This window comes from Nicotiana tomentosiformis, chromosome 8 (assembly GCF_000390325.3).
Source record: "Nicotiana tomentosiformis chromosome 8, ASM39032v3, whole genome shotgun sequence".
Classification (NCBI taxonomy): Eukaryota; Viridiplantae; Streptophyta; class Magnoliopsida; order Solanales; family Solanaceae; genus Nicotiana; species Nicotiana tomentosiformis.
The window spans coordinates 65,680,829-65,704,851 of record NC_090819.1 but is presented as its reverse complement, the minus strand read 5'-3'; the positions used below and the strand labels follow the sequence as shown (position 1 = coordinate 65,704,851).

Below are 24,023 nucleotides of genomic sequence, written 5' to 3'. Positions count from 1 at the left end.
ATGCAGTTTATTTATTTAACATATTTTCTTGTAGTTCTTCTTATTTTGAGAAATCTAATATTAAACACTATGAGCGATATTTATCAATTCGATTCTCTCAAATAGCAAGTAAAGGTAATATAAATTTGTAGAATAGAATATCCAATCTCTATGGGACGATACTTTACTTTACTATAATTTGACAAAGTACGAGTCTTAAATCTTTATATGTTAAAAATTCATAAAATTTTTGGCATCGTTGTCGGGATTGCCATACGTCTACTTCAGATTAATTAACTTATTACTAATTTGAGATTTTTTTCTTCTTATTTTTAACTTATCAGGTAGTTTATGACCCGCTCTTCGACAAAAAAGTTGGTAGCATACGATCCTGAAATAGAAATATCTCTACCATTACACAAGAAAGAACATACATCACACTTTCAAAGAACTACCGAAGGAGAAATGGAAGTTGAACTCGAAGGAAACAACGTTGGAAACAATATCCAGCAGCTTAACCCACCTCCTCTAAATTTGGAAGAACAATTTGATGAAGTGATCCCTAGGCCAGCAAATCGAATAATATGAGATTATGCCAGACCTGACCACTTTGACTGTGAATCAAGTGTCAGAAGGCCTCCTATGGCGGCCAACAACATTGAAATCAGAACTGGACTAATCCAAACAATTTGATAGAGTTGCATTTTCAATGGAGACCCAACGAGGATCCACACAACCATTTAATTGATTTTCAAGAATTGGTTAAAATGGCCAAGTATAATGGGGTATCACCAGATACAATTAGGCTAAGGCTTTTTTCCTTTTCTCTAAAACAACTAAAATAAGGCAAGAGATCACTAATTTTTCGCTAACTGACACTGAGTGAGTTTATCAAGTTTGGGAAAGATTGAAAGTTATGCTCAAGAAGTGTCCCCATCATGAAATCCCAAAACATATGCAACTATATATTTTCTATCATGAGTTAAAACCCTCAGCTAGAAATGTAATAGATGTTGCTGCTGGGGGTTCTATAATGGGGAAAACGACTATAGAAGCCTTACAACTGCTGAATGAAATTTTAGAAAATGAAGTGCAATGGCCAGCTGAAAGAGTCACAATTAAAAAGGTTGTGGTTGTCAATGAAGCAGATGCTTTGAGCACGTTAACTCAACAAATTGCAGCCTTAACACAAAAATTTAAATCTTTCTTAGGTAATGCACACCGGTCTGACAATTGCGACATGTGTGGTGGGAATCATCTTAACCCTGAATGCCTGGCAATTAATCAGACTGATGAACAGATAAATGCCATTGGCTATAAAAGCTACCCTTTCGGAAGTCCCATGGCAAAAAAATCCAGGATTTCAGTGGAATAATCCTAATGGTGCCAAAAACTCTTAAAGTCTTCAAAAGCAACATATTCAACGTTCACCTGATTTTCATAATCATAATAGAGGGCCGCAAAATTTTAGACCATATCCACAAAGATCCCAACAATTACTTTCTCCAAGTATTAAGGATTTATTGCATAAATACATTAAGACGAATGATGAGAAAATGGAAGGCCAAAGCACAACTCTCGAAATTTGAAAATTCAGGTGAGTCAACTAGCAACTCTTATATTTGGACAAATTCAAGGAGCCTTGCCTAGCAACACAGAAAAAAATCCAAAGGAGCCCCTCAAATCCATCTCGCTACATTCAGGTAAAACTCTTAACGATCCATATGCAAACAGACAAGGTAAGATTCAACCAAGGCATCATGTAAGTAAATGTGGGGATAAAAAAATAACTCATGAACCGCCAAAAGAACAAAATGATAAAGGAAAAAGAAAACTCGAAGTTGAAAACTCGAATGCGCAAGTTGTATTTATCCCTTTTCCTCAAAAAATGAAAAGAGAAAAACTTGATAAACAATTCTCAAAATTTTTGGAAATATTAAAGGAAATTTATATTAACATTCTTTTCACAGAAGCTTTGACACAAATTCCATCTTATGCTAAATATTTAAAATAAATTTTATCCAACAAAAGAAAATTAGAAGTTGTTTCTATGATAAAACTTACTGAAAAATACAGTGCTATCCTTCAAAACAAGCTTCCACAAAAGCTTGGAGACCCTAAAAGTTTCACAATCCCATGTACTCTAGGAGGAGTTCATTTTGAGAAAGCATTATGTGACTCAGGAGCTTCAATAAATCTAATTCCATTTTTAATTTTCAGAAAATTAGAACCAGGTGAAATGAAAGACACGGGAATGTCCCTACAATTAGTTGATCAAAGCACTAACAAACCAAGGGGAATCATTCAAAATGTTCTTGTCAAAGTTGACAAATTTATATTTTCTGTAGATTTTATAGTGCTAGAAATTGAGAAAAATAGAGAAGTGCCATAAATATTAGGGAGACCATTTCTCATAACAGGAAGAGCCATCATTGATGTCCATCAAGGACAATTGATATTGCAAGTAGATGAAGAACGAGTAGTATTTGACATGCAAAAGATAATGAAATTTCTCGAAACTGATCCATTATCTTCTTGTTTTCAAATTGACTTACTAAATGAACTTGCAGAAGAGTACAAGGATGATTATTTAATTAATAATACATTGGAAAGATATTTGGTTACATCAGCAACCACGACTAATGATGATCCTATAATCAGACAGGAAGCATAAGCATTGGATGGAAAACTAGTACCAGAACAAAATCCACCTGTTGAGGATCATTCAAAAATTGAACTAAAAAATCTTCCTACTCATTTAAAATATGTCTTTTTGGAAACAAACTCATTTCCAATCATAATTTCATCTTCCTTGAATGCAGAACGGGAAAGCATGTTAATTGGAGTCCTGAAACAACATAAAAAAGCCTTGGGATAGAGCTTAGCTAACACTAAAGGAATCAGACCTGCAATTTGCATGCACAAATTCCTCATGAAAGATCACCATAAACCGAAGGCTTAACCCAGCATTTCGGAAACAACGTTGAAAATAATGATGGAACTTGAATGTTGGATATTGTTTCCAACGTTTTGCCTTCGAGTTCAACTTCCATTTCTCCTTCGGTAGTGCTTTGAAACTGTGATGTATGTTCTTTCTTGCGTAATCATAGAGATTTTTCTATTTCAGAATCGTATGTTACCAATCCTTTTATCGAAAAGCGGGTCATAAACTACCTGATAAGTTACAAAGAAGAAAAAAAAATCTCAAATTAGTAATAAGTTAATTAATCTGAAGTAGACGTATGGCAATCCCCGACAACGGCGCCAAAACTTTAATGAGTTTTTAACATATAAAGATTTAAGACTCGTACTTTGTCAAATTATAGTATAGTTGTCACGACCCAAAATTTACTATAGGTCGTGGAGGCATCTAATGCCGCCGTCAGGCAAGCCAACAGTGATTTACCACTTTAATTACTCATTTTAGCATCTTGAAATCATAATTTCCCTTAATTGTACAGTATAAAGTAAAATTTACAGAGTAAATGAAAACATTTCCATGAACCTCAATAATAATAACCTGAAAGAACCCCCAAAACCCGGTGTCACAAGTGCATGAGCATTTTCTAAGGAATATAATAATAATAAAGCATTTGTCCCAAATGTAATAAGACAGAATAAAATACATTATACAATGAAGACTCGACTGACTGCGATGCATAGCCTGGAATGCATCTCACATGAAGTCTCTCCAGCAGGTGCGCCTACGCGCCAAGGTGGTCATCAATGAACCTGTCAGATCCTGCACATTTAGTGTAAAAGTACAGCATGAGTACGTAAATCAACGCGTACCCAGTAAGTATCTAGCCTAACCCCGGAGAAGTAGTGACGTGGGGTCGACATCGACACTTAATAGAGGTCCAAGAAATAATATAATAATCTATAACAGGTATGAAGTGCACAACAATAGTGAAGTAAATCTGTAAATCTCAAAAGTTTCCAATTATTTCCTTTAAAGTATGAATTTCTTAATCTTGTATTCTATTTTAGTATCTCCGAAGGTTGTCAAGTGTCATCATTAAATAAACCCGGAGTACCGTATAAAGTGCCAGGCATCAGTAGAGAGGTTAACTCATGAATATTCAGGCTACAAGTGATATAACGCACGGTTCTACCGAGGACGTTCGGCCCGATCCAAAAAAATATGTACACTACCGAGGGTCGAGCAGCACGAACCATAGATGCACCTATATACTGCCGAGGAGTTTGGCTCACTCCACAAGAAAAGAAAGGAAGTTACCGAATTACAAGACACGTGTTTACAACACCGTACGTGGGTACAAAATAGATATAATCCTTACCGTTTCTCAAATAACTTGCCCACAACTCAAAGTGATAAAGCTTGGTCTAGTATACATATAATTATTTCTAAATCAATTTCATTTATAACTTCGATTAATTAATGTCAGCAACATGAGTTCAAATAATTTAAATATTACAGGATAAGATCCTAGGTCTACCCGGACATAAACATGCTATAGCTACGTACGAACTCCCGTCACCTCGTGCGTACGTAGCACCCACAACTAGTTGCATATAACAATAAATATCACCCAGGGGTAGTTTTCCCCTCACAATATTAGACATGAGACTTACCTCGCTCCGAAGTTCCAAAACCAGCTTCAAGGCCTCTCCAACACCTCAATTCAAAGCCCGTCGATCCAAAACTATTCAAACAATGTGTAAACCAATCAAAAGATACTCTAATACCCATAATTAATCAATTTAAACAATCCTCAACTCCGCTTTAAAAGTTCATAAAATCAACCCTCGGGCCCACGTGCCCGGATTTCGAAATTTTTCGAAGATAAACTTTACCCATAATACCACGAACTAAAATATATAACTTATTCCAAATTCCATGTCCAATTTCGTTGTTAAATTCCAAAAATGCCAAATTCTAGGTTTTCTACCAAAACCCCATAATTTCTACTAATTTCCTTATACAAACCATGTATTTAACTTGTAATAGGTGGGAATCACTTACCTTGTGTTGCTTGAAGAAAATATCCCCTTGAAGCTCTCCAAATTCTCCCCAGCCAAGTAATAAATGGAAGAAAAATGGGCCAAGTCCCGTTTTTATAAAACCTTACTGCCCAGCGACTTTCCGCACCTGCGGAAGATCCATCGTAGGTGCGGTTCCCTCCAAGCCAAGTGAAATCCGTTCTGTATACAACATTTCGCTTCTGCGCAACCACGCGCTTTCCCGCTGCCGCATGTGCGGATACCCCTTCGCTTCTACGACCCAGCTGCCCCTCTCATTTTTCGCATCTGCGGGCTCGCAGATACGGATATACACTCACATTTGTGGCTATCCCAGCTAGTCCAAATGTCACTTATGCGGCCACTGTGTCGCTTCTGCGGCTCTGCACCTGCGGCCAAAACCTCGCAGGTGCGGTTACACCAGATGTGCTGCCACTAGCCTTTTCATAAGGCCAAAAATCAATTTGTTAACCATCTAGAATCCATCCGAGGCCCCTGGGACCTCGACCAAATATACCAACCAGTCCTAAAACATCATACGAACTTAGTCGCGTCTTTAAATCACATCAAACAACGCTAAAACCATGAATCGCACCCCAATTCAAACTTAATAAACTTTAGAACTTCAACCTTCAACATTCGACACCGAATCCTATCAAAACAAGTCCGATTGATCTCAAATTTTTCACACAAGTGATATTTGACAGTACGGACCTACTCCCACTTCCGGAATCAGAATCCGACCCCGATATCAAAAAGTTCACTCCTGATCAAACTTCCCAAAAATCATCCAAATTTCCAACTTTCGCCACTAGACGTTGAAATAACCTACAAGCCTTCAAATTAACATTCGGACACGCTCCTAAGACAAAAATAATCATACGAATATGTTGGAACCTTCAAATCCCGATTCCGAGGTTGTTTGCTCACAAATCAAACCTTAGTCAATTATTCCAACTTAAAGCTTTCGAAATTAGAATTTCTTTCCAAATCAATCCCGAAATTGAAATCTGAGCACACATACAAGTCATAATACCTGAAGAGAAACTGCTCAAGGCCTCAAACCGCTGAACGACGCGCTAGAGCTCAAAATGACCGGTCGGGTCGTTTCATTCTTCCTTACTTAAATATATGTTCATCTTCGAACGTGCTAAGGACTGCTCCGGAGTTGTCCAAAATCACTATACAACACCTTGTGCACTACCCATGCCACCACATTCCAGTTGAACACATTAGATCGAGCCAAACTGAAAATCCTCCCTATAACCTTAGCTAGCAAGCTTTAGAACCAAGTTCCAACTTACAAATTTCTTTACAAGTCCTGATTCTAACACACGAACATCGTACCAATCACCACACACTGTACCAATACACGATCATGCATCAATGCTGAAATCGCACTCGTGCCACACAAGCCGATTGTCCATAATAAGATCCCCCGACCACAATAGCTGAAATTTCATGAATTTGATGCCCGCAATACATCTCGTGACGCATATAAATCATGTTCCAAATCCCGCAATGCTGCCATGACGAAAAAGATGTGTAAAAACTCATAACCACCATTCGTATCAATAATTTATGGAGTCTCTCCTCCTGACAAGAACCATTACCTCATTCTAAATTGAATAACGATATTTTCTCACTAAGGTACCTTATATAAATCTGATTGCACAAATTTTAGGTCCAATAACCTCGTCTCACCCAGTAAGCTGCTCTGGCAATAAACCATCTCAGACACTACCAACAATCTTATATGACGCCTACAACGCGCCAACAAGCTACAACTCGAATGTGATACATAAGGAAAAATAAACTCTGAAAAGGACTACCCAGCCCGCGTAACGAATAAAACGACCAAATAAATGCTATGAACTTACCTCAGGGATGAAAACAAGACACACAAAATGAGGGTAAGAAACTATGCCCAACATCTCACTGTTGCGGCGTACAACCCGATCCAAACAATGTACCTGTGGTGGCGTGCCACCCGATCCTCACATAACAATCAAGAAGAAAATACACACTTCAAGCCGTAACACTTATATTTACGAAATGTACGAATATCTACCACAAGCATGACAAGTGCATAATACCAATCCTGGGGAGACAGGTAGCGCCATGCGCTACAAAAACCAAGCACAACTAAGGCGCAATAAGTGACATGCATCTCGAGAGCCATCTTTCTCACATAACACCACAAGCTACACGAGACCTCAACACGTGTGCGAACAATCAAGTCGTCAAATCCGAAACAAACTTACATGGTCCACAACCCAAGGAATAGGACGTCTCTCAGGCATAAACCCTCGCATTTACGATATTACGATAACCTCCATACTTGGTCTAAATCCTTAACAATCAAGTGACTAGCATGCCACACTTATACAAATTTTCTCGTAGGGTATGCTCCCACGACTTTACACTCAGGTAACAAAGTTTGTGCATCCATACCACCTACCGTATTAATTCTGTAAGGCAAATCACAATCCGCAAATCAATACGTAACGCCTCTTCCACTGAACACCATTCTCAGGTGACACTAAGACAACGCCAGCTCACTCTAAACATTTGAATTCTTTCCTGCTCGTCCGAGATCGTGACATTCTTATCAACACTGAACCACAACCTTGATCCTCAACTTCCAATTCCCATGCCGCTCACTACACCTATCATGCCGCTATGCGAGAATACGTGAATTCATCATAACCCCTGAACTACTAGTAGATTAACCACTTTATTGGCTAGAAACCTTTCACTTAGCTCATTTCAGAAAAACCACTGCAACACGCAACTGAATTATCAAACCGCAGAAAATACAACCTCAAGTCGTGATCTATACCGTCATAACTCTTCCGAAATCTATTTACACAACAAAGCCATTGAAATCAAATACTTCTCACATCAATCAGGTCATGGTGGCTGTTAAACCTACACGTAAAATCACAAACCTCATGTATAACTTCATACACTGAAGGAACTGATCATTGCAGCAATCATATCGATTCAACCATTACTAACCGACCCAACTTCTTTCAATTTACCCTTGACTTGACTTAGAAATATGATAGCTCCATTCATAACATAACGAACTCAATCTGCACTCATCCCGAGTGACTCGAATCGCGAGACCACATCGTTTCAATACTCATGAATTATCTCATACCATTTTCACACACACGATAGAGTCTCAATACCCATGAATCATCTCCGTTCAAAGCTATTTCTTCCTTTTCTCAAATACTGCACTGTATACCCAATGATGACAAAGACCATTCCAAGTTCCGTTCGCAATCCGCTGTGAAGACTCGATGCTTAATCACACGACGGACCCGAAATCCTTAGGCGTTGCACTTAGATTCTTGAATCCACTAGGGCCATTATTGAGAGTAACACACTCCGACCTATTCTCGAACATAACTAAACTCTAACTTTCTGCTAGCGCATGAACTCCCTCTAAAAGAAGAAGCCAACCGAATTATTTTCCTTGTACGTCATATCCACAAAGCATAAAATCTGAGTCTTCCCAAAAACCTGAACATGAATCGATAAGGCCAAATATAGCACACATTCCTCAAATCTTTTGCTCAAATTACCACTGATGTTTTCTTTCCTCGATCATAATAACCCACCAAAACACTGATAACCAAAAACCGCACAAGCAGACAACTACGTGATCCAATCATAGATGGTGGGTATCCCCCACTTAGCTTGAAGCTACAATCACATATCCCTGGAACCCACCAAGATCCCTCCTTCCTAATTATCATGATCTCGCACAATTATCCCGCCAAATTTCTTGTAGTTTCTTATTAAACTTTTCATGAACATTTCGAATTATTAGCCATGATCTCCTGTTCGACCTCCCGCTGGATAGTTAGTAGAACTCTTCATAGAAACTTCATCAAATCGCGCAACCGCTACTCTGCTCGCATGAGATAACCCACTTGGGGAATTCCATGCCGACATCTTCTAACGGCGCTACACTGGTACAACTACTACTAAATCGGTAAGCCCTTCTGAGCCCGTGCTCATCCACCAGTTGTACAAGTCTGCTCCTTCCCTATTGACATCAACTGAAAGTTCAACCATACCTTCAAACCCAAGTCATATTGCACCTGAAACGATAACCAGATCTTCACACCCCTCTTCATTTCAAACAAACTCCTTTCTGCCATATTCAATCTTTCTTCATACAATAACTATCACTCCAAGTAAAATCCGTAGGCCAAATCACCTTCCATCATGATTCCCAAACCGTTCCACACTTCCTCAAGGCACGTGGCCATCCTACCACAGAATCCATATGCTAATCTTCCACTCGTACTTCAGTTAAACCATCTCTTTTAAGCAACTTCTCAATCTCTACTTCTCATACTTGACCTGCTAGCACTTCAATCACCACGAGACACTTCCTGCCATGTCCTCCCTCATATTTTGCTGCCCAACTGTTGCCTTATACCAACTCCCTATCTTTAACACCAGAGCTAAGGAATTTCCACCAACTCTATACCTCCTGGAAGATCATCTTTCCCGATCCATCAACATTAGAAATACCAATTTGATTCTAAACCACTGCACACCGCTATCTCTGGCAACCGCCCCTCAGGCCCCATTTCACAACATCTGCCCCAAAGGTAAACTCCAAGAAGACTGTAACACCGGCAAACCATAATGCGTTCGAACAAGGACGGCGACACCGCATCATAATGAAAATTCCACCACGCTTTACAATATCAAATCTCGTTACTTTATCAACCCAACATAGACGTCTATAGTCCGATTGCCTTTCTGCTAGAAATTAAATGCTGAACCCCTTAATCATGCACTGAAATATCCTCTCTTCAAGCCATTCACTGCCTCAACACATAAACGAGCACCTTACCATTACACCAACATTGTATGATAACAATGCATAGACATCGTAGCAATCCGTGCCAGTCATTTTGAGAATTAGTGCCCTGATCCCCTAATAACTGCTTTCCCCATATCTATTTTTACTATTGTGACTTGTCGGGATGATTGGTTTTGAATTTCGGAGTGTTTTGGGACACTTAGTCCCTAAATGAGAGTTTAAGCCTTAGGATTTAGACCATAGTCGGAATTGTATGAAGACGACTCCGGAATGGAATTCCGTCGGTTTCGTTAGCTCCGTTAGGTGATTTTGGGTTTAGGGGCGTGTCCGAATTGTGTTTTGGAGGTCCGTAGCTCATTTAGGCTTGAAATGGCGAAAGGTAAATTTTTGGAGCTTTGGGCCGGTAGTAGAATTTTTGATATCGGGGTCGTTTTCCGATTCCGGAAGTCAGAGTAGGTCCGTAATGTTGATTATGACTTGTGCACAAAATTTAAGGTCAATCGGACGTGATTTGGTAGTCTTCGGCATCAGTTGTATAATTTTAAAGTTTCAAGTTCTTTAAGTTTGAATTGGAGGGTAATTCATGATTTTAGTGTTGTTTGATGTGATTTGAGAGCTCGACTAAGTTCGTATGGTGTTTTAGGATTGGTTGGTATGTTTGGTAGAGGTCCCGGGGGCCTCGGGTGAGTTTCGGACTCCAAACGGATCGATTTTTGAACTTAGGAAGTTGCTGAAGTTTTCTGGTGTCTGAGTTCTTGTTTCCTTATACGCGATCGCGTGGGGTGATCCGCGATCGCGTAAGCTTAGCTGGGCAGAGGATGGAATTGTTCTTCGCGTTCATAGACATGGGAATGCGAACATATAGTGATGTGAGGTGGTGATTCGCGAACGCAGAGACAAGATCGCGATCACGTAGGGTTTAGTGTACCAAAGCTGGACCACGCGCTTTGCTCATCGCAAACGCGTGCGGATGTTTGCAATTGCGTGAGTAGGGGAGCCAGAGTATCACGTTCGCGTTGTGTTTTATGCGATCACGTAGAGTAATTTCTGGGGCAGCAAAGTTGTTCTTCGCGATCGCGAGGCTATTTCCGCGATCGCGATTAAGGAATCGTTGGGCAGTGTTAAAGTTTCCAAAAACGGGGGTTTTTCCATTTTTACCAAATACTTGAGATAGGGACTCGGATTTGGACGAGATTTTGAGGGATTTTCATAGATATAAATTGGGTAAAGATTCTTAACTCCTTTATGGTTATATCCCACTAATCTATCATTAATTTTCTCTTTAATTTTGGATTTTTGGGGTTGAAATTGGGAAAGTTTTGGAAGAACTTCTTCAACCAAGATTTCGAGCCTTGAAGGGGATTTGTGGTCGTATTTGAGAAAATTTTATATGGTTAGACTCGTGAGCGAATGGGTGTTCGTCTTTTGTAACTTTTACCCAATTTCGAGACGTGGGTCCCAAGTACAATTTTTGAGTTAATTTCGGAATTTTCGTTAAAATATTGATTTCGTTAATTAGAAGAGTCTATTATTGTTGTATTTATGATATGTAATTGCTTTTGGCTAGATTTAGGCCATTCAGAGCTGGATATTCATGGAAAAGGAATTGTGACTGACTGATTAACCTTGGTTCGAGGTAAGTGACTTGCCTAACCTTGCGTTGGAAACTTTTCCCTTAAGATGTTTGATATTAATTGATGTGAGGGCGCCGTTTACGTGAGGTGACGAGTACGTACACGGGCTATTATTGCAAAAATCTCATTTTTCCTTTCTAAATCATAAACTATTTTCCCTTATTAAATTTCACTAATATGTTTAATTGTTTAGCTTAGATTAGAATAGCATGCTTACGTGTTTTAATTGCCTATTTGACATTCTGTGCGCCACGCTTAGTTAAGTCCCTATTTTCCTTATCTGTGTTCAGTATAAACTGTATAACTTGATGTTATACCTACATTCCATCTTGCGTTGCATATTTAAATTGAGACTACAGACGTATTCCGGGAGATTTCCCTGTCTTGCATATTTAATTTGGGACTACGGACGTATTCCGGGAGATCCCCCTGTCTTGCATATTTACTTTGGGACTACGAGTGTATTACGAGAGATCCCCCAGCACTCCATATTTACTTTGGGACTACGGACGTATTCCGGGAGATCCCCTTGTACTGCATATTCATTTGGAACTACGGGACGGTATCCCGGAAGATTTCCTACCGTGTTTACCTTGTTTTGAGCCGAGGGCTCCCTTAACTGTTAAAATATTTCGAGAATTTCTTTAACTGTGTTACCATAAATTTTACTTATATCTTTTACTGTCTAATTTATTATATTTACTCTGGTGGGGCCTTGACCTGACCTCGTCACTACTCGACCGAGGTTAGGCTTGGCACTTACTGGGTACCATTGTGGTGTACTCATGCTCTTTCGTGCACATGTTTTCGTGTGCAGATCCAGGTGCAAGCTATCAGCCTCGGGGTTAGTGCGTGCTGCTGATTCTAGGAGACTTCAAGGTACTTCTGCTTGCGATCGTAGATCTTCAGAGTCCCCTTCTACTCCCTCGCCCAGAGATTTTATTTCTTATCTTCAGACTTTTGTATAGAGCTATATAGATTATAGTAGCTTGTGACTTAGTGATATTCCGTGTCTTGGGAAATTATTTTGTATATGTCGAGTGGTACTACTCTCGGCTATTCACAATATGCTGTTTATCTTTAAAATGTTGTGTTTTCCTTATATGTTTTTCGTAATATTAGGCTTACCTAGTCGTAAAGACTAGGTGCCATTAAGACACCTTACGGAGGGTTAATTTGGGTCGTGACAAGTTAGTATCAGAGTACTAGGTTCAATGGAGTCGCGAGTCACAAGCGGGTTTATTAGAGTCTCGCGGATCGGTGCGGAGACGTCCATACATATCTTCGGGAGGCTATGTAACTGTTAAGAACATCATATTTCTTTGATTTCCTTGTCGTGCGAGTTATTGACACCAAAAATTCTAAGATTCTATTCTATTCTTTCTCACAGATGGTGAGGACCCGTACCGGGAGGACCGACGATCAGGCACCCGAGCCCCCTGTCAGATCCATCAGAGGCCGGGGTAGGGGTAGAGGACGACCATGCGGTGCAGCCCGAGTACGTACGAGAGCTGCGTCAGAGGAGCCCCCAGCATCTCCAGCTAGAGGGCCTGCACTGGAGATCCATATTGCTACTCCAGAGACTTTAGCTCAGTTCATGAGCATATTCAACACTCTGGCTCAGGCTGGACTATTTCCGATAGCTCCTGCTACATCTCAGGCCAGGGGAGGGGCACAGACTCTCGCATCCCGCACTCCTGAGCAGAGGGTCCAGGTTGATCTGGCCCCAGAATATATTCCTATGCCCTCAGTGGCTCCGGTTCAGCATGAGATCAGGGTAGCTGCTTCTAAGGCAGAGCAACTCAGACTTGGAGGTACAAGAAGTACCACCCACCTAATTTCAGCGGACTAGCTTCAGATGATGCTCTGGGTTTTCTTGAGGAGTGTCATCGTATTATCCGCACTATGGGCATTATGGAGACGAGTGGTGTTTCTTTCACCGCTTTCCAGCTAAGGGGAGAAGCATATCAGTAGTGGCATGCCTATGAGCTGAGTAGTCCGGACGAGGTAGCCTCACTCACTTGGACTTAGTTTTCAGAGATGTTCTTGCGTGAGTATGTTCCCTAGAGCCTCGGGGATGCTTGGCGCGCAGAGTTTGAGCAGCTGCGTCAGGGTGCTATGACTGTGTCGGAGTATGCAGTCTGTTTCAGTGAGTTAGCTCAGTATGCACCGGCTCTGGTTGCTACAATTAGAGAGAGGGTTCGTCGCTTCATTGACGGACTCCAGCCCAGTATTCGGACCAGTATGGCCAGGGAGTTGGAGATGGACATCACTTATCAGCAGGCAGTGAGCATTGCCAGGAGAGTGGAGGGCATGTTCACCCAGGACAGAGAGGAGAGGGAGGCCAAGAGGTCTCGAGAGACTGGTCATTATTCAAGAGCTCGTGCACCAGCAACATACTATGGTAGGGGTTTTGTGAGTCGCCCTGTTCATTCAGCTTTTCCAGCAGCCAGCGGTGTTCTAGCTCCTCCTAGACCTCAGGAGCCCTATTATGCACCTCCAGTATCTAGTATGCCTCCTACTCAAGGTGCTAATACCGGCCAGTCCAGCAGGCCAGGTTCGAGTCAATCTCAGCCGCCGCGTCCTCCGAGGGGTTATTTTGAGTGTGGTGACACTCGTCACATGTTAGAGATTGTCCCAGAGCTAGGAGGGGTGCACCTCCACAGACTTATCAGCCTCCACGTGCTCCACCGGGTCCTCCGGCCATACTTCCAGCCCCAGCTGCCACCCTACCTCCTCAGCTAGCTCTAGGTGGAGGTCTAGGAGGTCGAGGTCGCCCTAGAGGGGGAGGCTAGGCCAAGTACTATGCCCTTCCAGCCCGTTCAGAGGCTGTTGCTTCAGATTCAGTCATCACAGGTATCGTCCCTATCTGTCATAGGGATGCATCAGTATTATTTGACCCAGGCTCTACGTATTCATATGTGTCTTCTTATTTTGCTCCACATTTGGGGATATCTCAGGACTCTTTGAGTTCCCCTATTTATGTATCTACTCCTGTGGGAGATTCTCTTGTTGTGGACCGCATGTATCGATCGTGTTTGATTGCTCTTAGTGATTTTGAGACCAGAGCCGATTTATTATTGCTCAGCATGGTGGATTTTGATATTATTTTGGCATGGACTGGTTGTCGCCCCATTATGTTATTCTTGATTGTCACGCTAAAATTTTGACGCTGGCTATGCCAGGTTTACCGCGATTAGAGTGGAGAGGTACCTTAGAGTATACTCCCAGCAAAGTTATTTCTTTTCTTAAAGCACAACGAATGGTTGAGAAGAGGTGTGATGCGTATCTAGCTTATGTGAGAGATGTCAGTATTGATACCTCTACAATTGAGTCAAGTCTAGTAGTGAGGGACTTTCCAGATATCTTTCCAGCTAATCTTCCAGGCATGATGCCCGACAGAGATATTGATTTTGGCATTGATTTGTTACCGGGCACTTAGCCCATCTCTATTCCTCCATATCGTATGGCTCCTCCTGAATTGAAGGAGTTGAAAGAGTAGTTATAAGAATTGCTTGATAAAGGCTTCATTTGGCCCAGTGTGTCACCTTGGGGTGCTCCTGTCTTATTTGTGAAGAAGAAGGATGGTTCTATATAGATATGTATTGATTACCGCCAGTTGAACAGAGTCACAGTAAAGAACATGTATCCATTGCCTCATATTGATGACTTATTTGATCAGTTACAGGGTGCCAGAGTGTTTTCCAAGATGGACTTACGTTCAGGTTATCATCAATTGAAGATTCGGGAGTCGGATATCCCGAAGACTGCTTTCAGGACCAGATATGGTCACTATGAGTTTCTTGTCATGTCATTTGGGCTGACCAATGCCCCAGCAGCCTTTATGCATTTGATGCACAGTGTGTTCCAGCCTTATCTTGATTCATTCGTCATTGTGTTTATTGACTACATCCTGGTATATTCCCGGTCTCGGGAAGATCACGAGCAGCACCTGAGGACCGTGTTTCAGACTTTGAGAGAGAAGAATTTGTATGCAAAATTTTCTAAGTGTGGATTCTGGCTTGATTCAATGGCATTCTTGGGTCACATAGTGTCTTTTGATGGGATCAAGGTAGATCCGAAGAAGGTGGAGGAAGTGCAGAGTTGACCTAGACCGTCATCAGCTACGGAGATCCATTGTTTCCTTGGTTTGGTAGGGTTTTACTGTCACTTTGTGTGGGGATTTTAATCCATTGCAGGACCTATGACCGGCTGAACTAGAAGGGTGCTCCGTTCAGGTGGACCGAGGAGTGTGAGGAGAGCTTTCAGAAGCTCAAGACAGCTTTGACTACAGCCCTAGTATTAGTATTGCCTACAAGTTCCGGGTCCTACACTGTCTATTGTGATGCCTCGAGGATTGGCCTTAGAGCGGTATTGATGCAGGACGGTAGGGTGATTTCCTACGCGTCTAGACAGTTGAAGGTGCATGAAAAGAATTATCCGGTTCACGATCTCGAGTTAGAGGCTATTGTTCATGCCCTGAAGATCTTGTGTCATTATTTATACGGTGTTCCCTGTGAGATTTACACTGATCACCGGAGTTTGCAGCACTTGTTCAGGTAGAAGGACCTTAATTTGCGTCAGCGGAGGTGGTCGGAGCTACTTAAAGACTATGATATCACTATATTATACCACCCGGTGAAGGCCAATGTAGTGGCTGACGCCTTGAGTCGCCGGGCAGAGAGTTTGGGGAGTTTGGCATATCTTCCGGCAGCTGAGAGGCCCTTAGCCTTGGATCTTCAGGCGTTATCCAGTCAGTTCGTAAGATTGGATATTTCAGAGCCTGGTCGGGTATTAGCTTGTGTGGTTGCTCGGTCTTCTCTTTATGACCATAGTAGGGAGCGTTAGTGTGATGATCCTCATCTTCTAGTTCTTCAGGACAGGGTTCGGCGAGGTGATGCTAGAGATGTGACTATTGGTGATGATGGTGTGATGAGGATGCATGGCCGGATCTGTGTGCCCAATGTATATGGGCTTCCGGAGTTGATTCTCGAGGAGGCCCACAACTCGCGGTACTCCATTCATCCCAGTGCTGCGAAGATGTACCAGGATTTGAGACAGCACTACTGGTGGAGGAGGATGAAGAAGGATATATTTGGGTTTGTGGCCAAGTATCTCAACTGTCAACAGGTCAAATATGAGCACCAGAGGCCGGGTGGATTACTTTAGAGGTTAGAGATCCCAGAGTGGAAGTGGGAGCGGATCACCATGGACTTTGTAGTTGGACTTCCATGGAATTTGAGGAGGTTCGATACTATTTGGGTGATCGTGGATTGGCTGACCAAGTCAGCTCATTTTATTCCAGTGTTGACCACTTATTCTTTTGAGAGGTTAGATGAGATTTATATCATAGAGATTGTCCGCCTTCATGGTATTCCAGTAACCATCATTTCAGACACAGGTACACAGTTCACATCACAGTTTTGGAGAGCCGTACAGTAGGAGTTGGGTACTAGGGTGGAGTTTAGCACAACCTTTCACCCTCAGACGGACGGGCAGTCCGAGCGCACGATTCAGATTCTTGAGGATATGCTACGTGGCTGTGCGATGGAGTTCGGAGGGTCATGGGACCAATACTTTCCACTTGCAGAGTTTGCTTACAACAACAGTTACCAGTCCAGCATTCAGATGGCACCGTATGAGGCTTTGTATGGTGGGCGGTACCGGTCCCCAAGGGCTTCATGAGGTTCGGGAAGAAGGGAAAGCTGAGTCCGAGGTTCATTGGTCCTTTTTAGATATTGCGGCGAGTTGGGGAAGTTGCTTAAGAGCTGGCCTTGCCTCCCAGCCTAGAAAGAGTTCACCCGGTATTCCACGTGTCTATGCTCTGGAAGTATCACAGTGAACCGACTCATGTATTGGATTTCAGCTCAGTCTAGTTGGACAAAGATCTATCTTATGTTGAGGAGCCAATAGCCATTTTGGACAGGCAGGTTAGAAAGCTCAAGTCAAAGTATATTGCTTCAGTAAAGGTCTAGTGGAGGGGTCAGCCGGTAGAGGAGGCGACTTGGGAGACCGAGCAAGATGTGCACAGCCAGTACCCTCATCTTTTCACAGTTTCAAGTATGTCTTTATACTCGTTCGAGGAAGAACGATTTTTTTAAGAGGGGGAGGATGTAATGACCTGACCGGTCGTTTTGAGAATTAGAATCCTGATCCCCTAATAACTGTTTTCCCCATATCTAATTTTGCTACTATGACTTACTGGGATGATTGGTTTTGAGTTCCAGAGTGTTTTGGGACACTTAGTCCCTAAATGAGAGCTTAAGCCTTAGCATTTGGCCCGTAGTTAGAACTGTATGAAGATGACTCCATAATCGAATTTCGTCTGTTCCGTTAGCTCCGTTAGGTGATTTTGGGTTTAGGGGCGTGTCCGGATTGTGTTTTGGAGGTCCGTAGCTCATTTAGGCTTGAAATGGCGAAAGTTAAATTTTTAGAGTTTTGGGCCGGTAGTGGAATTTTTTATATCGGGGTCATTTTCCGATTCCGGAAGTTGGAGTAGGTTCGTAATGTTGATTATGACGTGTGCGCAAAATTTGAGGTCAATCGTACGTGATTTGATAGGCTTCGGCTTCGGTTGTAGAATTTTGAAGTTTCAAGTTCTTTAAGTTTGAATTGGAGGGTGATTCGTGATTTTAGCATTTTTTGATGTGATTTAGGAGCTCGACTAAATTCGTATAGTGTTTTAGGATTGGTTGGTATGTTTGGTCGAGGTCCCGGGGGCCTCGGGTGAGTTTCGGACTCCCAATGGATCGATTTTTGGACTTAGGAGGTTGTTGAAGTTTTCTGGTGTCTGAGTTCTGGTTTCCTTATACGCAATCGCGTGGGGTGATCCGCGATCACTTAGGCTTAGCTGGGCAGAGGATGGAATTTTTCTTCGCATTCGTAGACATGGGCATGCGAACGTATAGTGATGTGAGGTGGTGATTCGCGAACGCAGAGACAAGATCGTGATCGCGTAGGGTTAAGTGCACCAAAGCTGGACCACGCACTTTGCTCATCGCGAACGCCTGCGGATGTTCGCTATCGCGTGAGTTGGGAAGCCAGAGCATCACGTTCACGTGGTGTTTTATGCGATCACATAGAGTAATTTCTGGGGCAGCAAAGTTGTTCTTCGCGATCGCGAGGCTATTTCCGCGATCGCGATTAAGGAATCGCTGGGCAGTGTTAAAGTTTTCAAAAATGGGAGTTTTGCCATTATTACCAAAAGCTTGAGATAGGAAGCTCGGATTTGGACGTGATTTTGAGGGATTTTTAGAGATATCGATTGGGTAACGATTCTTAACACCTTTATGGTTATATCACACTAATCTATCATTAATTTCCTCTTTAATTTCGGATTTTTGGGGTTGAAATTGGAAAATAATTGGAAGAACTTCTTCAACAAAGATTTCGAGTTTTGAAGAGGATTTGTGGTCGGATTTGAGAAAATTTTATATGGTTAGACTCGTGAGCGAATGGGTGTTCGTATTTTGTGACTTTTACCCGATTCCGAGACGTGGATCCCACGGGTGATGTTTGAGTTAATTTCGGAATTTTCGTTAAAATGTTGATTTCGTTAATTAAAGAGTCTATTATTTGTTGTATTTATGATATGTAATTGCTTTTGGCTAGATTTGGGCCATTCGGAGCCGGATATTCGTGGGAAAGGTATTGTGACCGATTGATTGAGCTTGGTTCGAGGTAAGTGGCTTGCCTAACCTTGCGTTGGGAAATTTTCCTTAAGATGTTTGATATTAATTGATGTGTGGGCGCCGTGTACGTGAGGTGACGAGTACGTACACGGGTTATTATTGCAAAAATCTCATTTTTCCTTTCTAAATCATAAATTGTTTTAACTGCCGATTTGACATTATGTGCGCCACGCTTTGTTAAGTCCCTATTTTCCTTATCTGTATTCAGTGTAAACTGTATAACTTGATGCCATATCTGCCATTTCATCTTGGGTTGCATATTTAAATTGGGACTACGGACGTATTCCGGGAGATCCACCTATCTTGCATATTTAATTTGGGACTACGGACGTATTCCGGGAGATCCACCTGTCTTGCATATTTAATTTGGGACTACGGACGTATTCCGGGAGATCCCCCGACACTGCATATTTACTTTGGGACTATGGACGTATTCCGGGAGATCCCCCAGCACTACATATTTACTTTGGGACTGCGAACGTATTTCGGGAGATCCTCATGTACTGCATATTCATTTTGAACTATGGGACGGTATCCCGGGAGATTTCCCACTGTGTTTACCTTGTTCTGAGCCAAGGGCTCCATTAACTGTTAAATGTTTTCGAGAATTTTTTTAACTGTGTTACCGTAAATTTTACTTATATCTTTTACTGACTAATTTATTATATTTACTCCAGTAGGGCCTTGACCTGAGCTTGTCACTACTCGGTCGAAGTTAGGCTTGGCACTTACTGGGTACCATTGTGGTGTACGCATGCCCTTTCCTGCACATGTTTTCGTGTGTAGATCCAGGTGCGAGCTATCAGCCTCGGGGTTAGTGCGTGCTGCTGATTCTAGGAGACTTCAAGGTACTTCTTCTTGCGTCCGCAGATCTTCAGAGTCCCCTTCTACTCCCTCGCCTAGAGATTTTCTTTATTATCTTTAGACTTTTGTATAGAGAAACATAGATTATAGCAGCTTGTGACTTAGTGATATTCCGGGTCTTGGGAAATTATTTTGTATATGTCGAGTGGTACTACTCTTGGCTATTCACAATATGCTATTTATCTTTAAAATATTGTGTTTTCTTTATATGTTTTTCGTAATATTAGGCTTCCCCAGTCGTAAAGACTAGGTGCCATCACGACACCTCACGGATGGTTAATTTGGGTCGAGACAGTCTCGAAACCATAGAAGATACAGATATTGAGCTGGGACAAAAGAACATCCCTCCACAAAGTGATGATAATAGCCTACCCGAACATGTAGGGAGAAACATCCGGTACCACGTCTGTAGTACCACTACAACTCTTCGACGCCCAATTGATAACAAGCACTTCGCGCCGCATAAATCAAATCGCACGATGAGGAAATCAAGAAGGGAAGTGCTCCTACTAGCCTTGAAGCCTCTCGAAGATAAGTACAAACGTCTTTGTACCGATTCGTAAGACTTTACTAGACTTTCTCATGACTCGTGAGACCTAAGTGAACCTAACCCTCTGATACCAAGATGTCACTACCCAAAATCTATTATAGGTCGTGGTGGCGCCTAACGCCGTCGCCAGGCAAGCCAACAGTGATTTACCACTTTAATTACGCATTTTAGCATCATGAAATCATAATTTCCCTTAATTGTACAGTATGAAATAAAATTTACAGAGTAAATGAAAATATTTCCATGAACCTCAATAATAAATAACCTGAAAGAACCCCCAAAATCCGGTGTCACAAGTGCATGAGCATTTTCTAAGGAATATAACAATAATACAGCATCTGTCCCGAATGTAATAAGATAGAATAAAATAAATGATACAATGGAGACTCGATGGACTGCGATGCATAGCCTGGAATGCAGCTCACATGAAGTCTCTCCAGCAGGTGCTCCTACGCGCTAAGGTGGTCATCAATGAACCTGTCAGATCCTACACATGTTGTGCAGAAGTGCAGCATGAGTACGTAAATCAACGCATACCCAGTAAGTATCTAGCCTAACCCCAGAGAATTAGTGACGAGGGGTCGACATCGACACTTACTAGAGGTCCAAGCAATAATATAATAATCTATAACAGGTATGAAGTGCACAGCAATAGTGAAGTAAATTTGTAAATCTCAAAAGTTTCCATTTATTTCCTTTAAAGTGTGAATTTCTTAATCTTGTATTCTATTTTAGTATCTCTGAAGGATGTCAAGTGTCATCATCAAATAAACCCGGAGTACCGTATAAAATGTCGGGCATCAGTAGAGAGGTTAACACGTGAATATTCGGGCTACAAGCGATATAACGCACGGTTCTGCCGAGGACGTTCGGCCCGATCCAGAATAATTTGTACACTGCCGAGAGTCGACTGGCATGAACCATAGATGCACCTATATACTGCCGAGGCGTTCGGCCCGCTCCACAAGAAAAGGAAGGAAGTTACTAAATTACGAGACACGTGTTTACAACACCGTATGTGGGTACAAAATGGATATAATCTTTATCATTTCTCCAATAACTTGCCCACAACTCAAAGTGTTAAAGCTTGGCCTAGTATACATATAATTAATTCTATATCAATTTCATTTATAACTTCTATTAATTAATATCAGCAACATGAGTTCAAATGATTCAAATATTACAGGATAAGATCCTAGGTCTACCCGGACATAAACATGTTATAGCTACGTATGGACTCTCATCACCTCGTGCGTACGTAGCACCCACAACTAGTTGCACATAATAATAAATATCACCTAGGGTTAGTTTCCCCCTCACAAGGTTAGACATGAGACTTACCTCGCTCCGAAGATCCAAAACTGTCTCCAATGCCTCTCCAACACCTCAATTCAAACCCTGTCGATCCAAAAAATTTCAAACAATGTGTAAACCAATCAAAAGATACTCTAATACCCATAATTAATCAAATTAAACAATTCTCAACTCCACTCGAAAAGCTCATCAAATCAACCCTCGGGCCCACATGCCCGGATTCCGAAAATTTTTGAAGATAAACTTTACCCATAACACCATGAACTAAAATGTATAACTTATTCCAAATTCCATGTCCAATGTCGTGGTCAAATTCCAAAAATGCTACATTCTAGGTTTTCTACCAAAACCCCATAATTTCTACTAATATTCATGTTTAAATCCTTATACAAACCATGTATTTAATTTGTAATAGGTGGAAATCACTTACCTTGTGTTGCTTGAAGAAACTCTCAAAAATCGCCCCAACCAAGTGAAAAATGGAAGAAAAATGGGTCAAGTCCCATTTTTATAAAACTTTACTGCCCAACGACTTTCCTCACCTGCGGACACTAGCCGCACTAGAGGAAGATCCATCACAGGTGCGGTTCCCTTCAAGCCAGGCAAAATCCTCTTCTGCGAACAACATTTCGCTTCTGCGCAACCACTTCTGCAGCCAACCATGCGCTTCTGCACTGCCACATGTGCGGATACCCCTTTGCTTCAGCGATCTAGCTTCCCCTCTCATTTTCCTCTTCTGCGGAGCTCCCCTCGCATCTGCGGGCTCGCAGATGCGGATATACACTCGCATTTGCAGCCATCCCAGGTAGTCCAAAGGTTGCTTCTGCGGCTACTGTGCCTCGAGACCTCGACCAAATATACCAACCAGTCCTAAAACATCATACGAACTTAATCAAGCCTTTAAATCACATCAAACAACGGTAAAACCACGAATCACACCCCAATTCAAGCTTAATAAACTTTAGAACTTCAACCTTTAACATTCGACACCGAAACCTATCAAATCACGTCCGATTTACCTCAAATTTTGGACACAAGTCATAATTGACATTACGGACCTACTCTCACTTCCGGAATCAAAATCCGACCCCGATATCAAAAAGTTCACTTCCAGTCAAACTTCCCAAAAATCATCCAAATTTCTAACTTTCGCCAATAGACGTTGAAATAACCTACAAGCATCCAAATCAACATCCGGACACGCTCCTAAGACAAAAAATATCATACAAATCTTTTGGAACCTTCAAATCCTGATTCCGAGGTCGTTTGCTCACAAATCAAACTTTAGTCAATTCTTCCATCTTAAAGCTTTCGGGCCCACTTCTCGAAATTCAAATCATCTCGGTTGTATTTGTTAAATTCACTAGTGATTTAAAAGAGAAAATCTCGGTTTGGAAAGTAAAAACTTCTTTCAAATATCTTACTCTCACTAATTTGAGTAGTTAAGGCCTTGAAGATGTATTATCACCTAAATATGCTATTCTTTAATTGCTCGTATTATCCTTTGCTTCTTTCCAATGCAGGGACTAATACAAAATATGTTAAGAAAAAAAATAGATAGATATGACAATATTCATCACTTCAACAATCTGACCTAACATATATAGGTAAATTTCTGATCAGGCGCCAATTGAAAATACGAATGTCATGATAATAACTTAACAAAGTTCATGACGCAATTACCAAAAGAAACATACTTTAACACATCGAGGACATACTACTACATATAAGTAGTAGGCTTATTTAGAGACTCACAGACAAGAAAATACTAAAATAGGACAATAAAAATATTTCAACTTTGGAATAGAAAGATAGTCATCCAGAGATAAAGTTAATCTTCTTAAACTAAGAATTGATCGTTTCCTTCTCTCCGACCCTCCGACCTTCCATTTCTAGCACTATAAAATCTACAAGAAATATAAATTTGTCAACTTTGACAAGAACATTTTCAATGATTCCCTGCGGTTTCTTAGTGCTTTGATCAGCTAATTGTAGGGACATTCCTGTATCTTTCATTTCACCCAGTTCTAATTCCCTAAAAATTGATAATGGCATTAGATTTATAGAAGCTCCTGAGTCACATAATGCTTTCTCAAAATGAACTCCTCCTAGAGTACAGGGGATTGTGAAACTTCCAGGGTCTCCAAGCATTT

At 41.5% G+C, this 24,023-nt stretch overlaps 1 non-coding gene across 1 annotated transcript; it reads right to left on the bottom strand.

Moving 5' to 3' along the window:
• Positions 1–817: 817 nt before the first annotated feature.
• Positions 818–924, bottom strand: LOC117278721 (small nucleolar RNA R71). The gene has a single exon (XR_004509062.1). It is a non-coding gene; the product is annotated as a small nucleolar RNA R71 (small nucleolar RNA).
• Between the last annotated feature and the right edge of the window lie 23,099 nt (positions 925–24,023).